The 3717-nt window shown below is 32.3% G+C and overlaps 1 pseudogene across 1 annotated transcript; it reads right to left on the reverse strand.

Moving 5' to 3' along the window:
* Positions 1–213: 213 nt before the first annotated feature.
* LOC306669257 (small ubiquitin-related modifier 2-like) lies at positions 214–2767 on the reverse strand (annotated as a pseudogene). Its single transcript has 2 exons — positions 2701–2767; positions 214–515 (listed from the first exon to the last, which is right to left on the reverse strand). The product of its transcript is annotated as a small ubiquitin-related modifier 2-like (transcript).
* Between the last annotated feature and the right edge of the window lie 950 nt (positions 2768–3717).

Consider the following 3717-nt stretch of genomic DNA (forward strand, 5'->3'; position numbering starts at 1 on the left):
TGGCCATTTAGTTAAAAAAAATGCAATATGCTTGTGCACATACACCTGTTACTTTATGTACAATAAAGGAATGGGGAAGGGGAAAATGAAAGAATAGAGAAAACTATACTGTAGTAGTCGGGATGTGGTGAAACCAAACTGCAGTTTTCTAATTAAGAATATATTCTTGGTCTGTAGGAACAGAGTTCTGAAGAAAAGTAGCAGTTTCCCTTTTTAGTAAACATCTCCTGTCTGCTGCTGGAACACATCAATTCTATCTTCATCCTCCATTTCCAACTGTGCAGGTGTGTCTGTTTCATTAATTGGCTGCCCATCAAATCGGAATCTGATCTGCCTCATCGACAAACCCTGTCGTTCACAATAGGCTTTCATTAGTTTACTAAGTGGTGTATGCCTCTTAATCTTAAACTGCACCACAGAACCATCCTGCCCCCGCCACTTTCAGTTAATATGATGGCTGTTCTCAGTATTGACTCCTTCTTTGGGCTTTTGGTCAGCCACAGTGAGCGCCGTGTCTCCTCAGCTGCCGCTTCACAAAAGAGGTACCTGGTCCACACGGAAGGAGCACACACCTTGCTTAAATTTTTATAAACCCAGGTAGTATCATTGGATTGCCATTGTAGTCCCAATACTTCTAACAAAATAAAGTTGCAGAGAATATACTGTACAATATGTTAAAAGTTAAGAACAAATTGGCAATGCAAGGTTATTTCTAAAATTAATTTAAAAATTGACCATAAGTTACTAGTCCAACATTGGTAGAACAAAAATTAATACTACATGATGCATTAAAACTTTCACACAAATTTATGTTGCTTTATTACAAAATTTGAATTAAACTTTGAATTAAACTTGCTACATAGTGTAACATCTTACCATATTTTTACTGATTGTTTAGCTCAACTCTCTCATTTTACAAATAAGGAAAGACTGATGAATAATCAAGGATTTCTCTAATTTTATCAGATTAGAAACTGATACTGGGGACTCCATATCACTTCAGTAAAGATTAACATAGTTATTAAGGGTATTTGCAACAACATTTATCTCTTATTCTCATAATATGCATTGGTAGGATTTGATTCAACATGTGAAATACCCAGAAAATAAGATGGCATGAAGGAGAGTATTAAGTTTTCAGATGAAAATGATCAGAAACAAGTTTTCTTTTTAGAGAACCATCATTATTATTGTGTACTTTTGTGTCCTTTAACATTTTTTTCAATATGTAATCTCTTGATCAGTGTGATGCCCCTAAAGGAAGAAATCATCTACATGTTACAAATGAAAATGAAGCTCAGTCTGTTTAATTTGCCAAAGATCTCCCAAGCTAGTAAATACTAGAGTTAAAGAAGCAGACCTTGAAACTACAGCTCCACAATGCACCAGTTCCTTTCAACATTCCCTATTAATTTTTCTCCTCAAGTCACATTATACTTACTGATGTAGTCTCTAGTTTGCTACATTTTGCCCTGTTGCCTAATCCCTGGAGCTTTTTCTTCTTCCTCTTTCTCTTCCTGCTCTCCCCTAATCCTTCTCCTTCTCCTTGTCCTTCTTTAGGAAGAAGCCTGACAATTTCTCACATGCTTTTCTAATCATAGTAAAGTCCACATATAGTCCAAAGCTAAAATAACAAGCTGAAGGAAAGTGATTCAACTAAAATAAAATGTAGATGAACAAATGCTAACATTTTAAACTATTTTATTGCTTTGTTTAGTTGGTGTTAGTCAATAGTGGAGAAATTGAAATTAAACAAATCATCAAAATTTTCTACCATCTGCCAAAGTTACCAAAGAATTTATTGAAAAATTATGTGGAGAGGAATTGTGTCTTTAAAAGAGCACTATAACAAAAGGTGAGTATCAACTCCAACTCCATTCCTGAATTCTAGGGACTATGTAAGGAATGAGTGTGAAACAATGTTCTACACAATGGACAAAGGTGATGGTTCATTTGATGGAAGACTGACCACATCAGCTCAGTGTATAATCAAGTGGTGAGGCAATGTGACCATAAAAATCCAGATATCATCACTGTTATTATACAAGAAGAACTCTCTAATTATGAGATAGATCTGAATCAGTGTTTTCCTCTTATTTTTAATATTCACAGAATCAAATAATGAAGTACTGGTAGTGAACTAGTCATGTTTGTTTCTAAGATAATGATTAGAAAGTAACATGTTGAATTTTCTGAATTTTTCTTTCTAATTGTGTGCAAAGGGGTATTAACATTTGAATACAGTCCTATGGATTCTGGTTTATAAGTAACTAGATGGAGATCCACTAGAGGCATAATCCAAGAATTATTCAATCATTCCTCCACACCCATACTTTTCCTAAACAAATCAGAGTTATAAAGGGAGTTCTTATTCCATTTACACAATGTTAAGTCATGCTCATATTTTACATATAAATCATACTTCTTGATGAATGACAATCAGCCCTACAATATATCAAGAACCTTATAAACATCTTATTAGTATGTTTCTCTTCTGGGGGAAAAGTTCTGGGAAAAAGGATTATCCCATTCCTATAGTTTCCAAATTAGTTCTATTAATTTGTAAGTAATAAGTACTTCTTGGGATTACAAAGAATACCTATAGCAAGAAGATTATTAAAGTACTTTTCTTTCTGCTTAATAGATTATTTAATACTTGGGATTGAACACTGAGATAATGAGATGAAGATAGTGTTTTACTCAATATGCTTTCATCGATGAAATACACAAAGATGCTGATGCTAAGAAATAACTTGGGATCACTCATTTAACCTTCTCATACATGGAACATGAAAAGCTGATTAACCTGATTTTTTCCTCATTCACAATTTCATGTTATATTTTGCAAGACACATATATAAACTAAATAAAGGAATAATCTTACAAAAATTAGTATAGGATTTCATTAAGAAAATTTCTTAAAATATTTGTTGTGGTTGTCATTTACACTTATAATTAAAACAAACAGTAAGAAATATATAAAGATAGATAAAGTACTGAGATTGTTCTCATGCTGCATGTACTAATAATGAAATAATACCTAATCCAAACTTTAACAGAACCAATTTACTATGAGCATAAATGTAAATGCAGTGATATGTAAATTAAGATATATGTGTTAAAATATAATTTATTTATATAACTTGAAATTATGACATAAGTTGAAGTGGTCTCCTTAACCTACATTTAAACTTTTTGAGGTTTCATTTTTGTGAGGATGACTATAGTCTAAAACTATTAAATTGAAAATTCCAGAAATGAAAAACTCATATAATTTAAGTTGCATGCCATTCTGAGTATTTTGATGAAATTTTATGCCATCCCATTCTATCTTACCCAGAATATGAATCATTATTTTATTCAGTATCCATACTATGTACATTACCTTCCTGTTAGTCAGTTATTAGCCATTATCAAATCAACTATTATAGTATTGCAATGCTTATGGATAAGTAACATTATTTTACTTAATAGTGACCCCAAACTGTGAAAGTAGTGCATAAATTAAACATCTGTATTGGTATCTATATGTGGAAAAGCATAATATACATGTTTTGGTACTATTTGCATATTTAAATAGCCACTCTGGGTCTGGTAATACATCCCCTGTGGGTAAGAGAGAACTACTGCATACTGTGATATAGTGCAGTACACTGATTTTTTTCTGAACTTTATGATTTCCTGTATCTCTTTCTCCAATTCTACTGTTCTTTAAAT

This window comes from Sciurus vulgaris, assembly GCF_902686455.1.
Source record: "Sciurus vulgaris genome assembly, chromosome: 9".
NCBI lineage: Eukaryota > Metazoa > Chordata > Mammalia > Rodentia > Sciuridae > Sciurus > Sciurus vulgaris.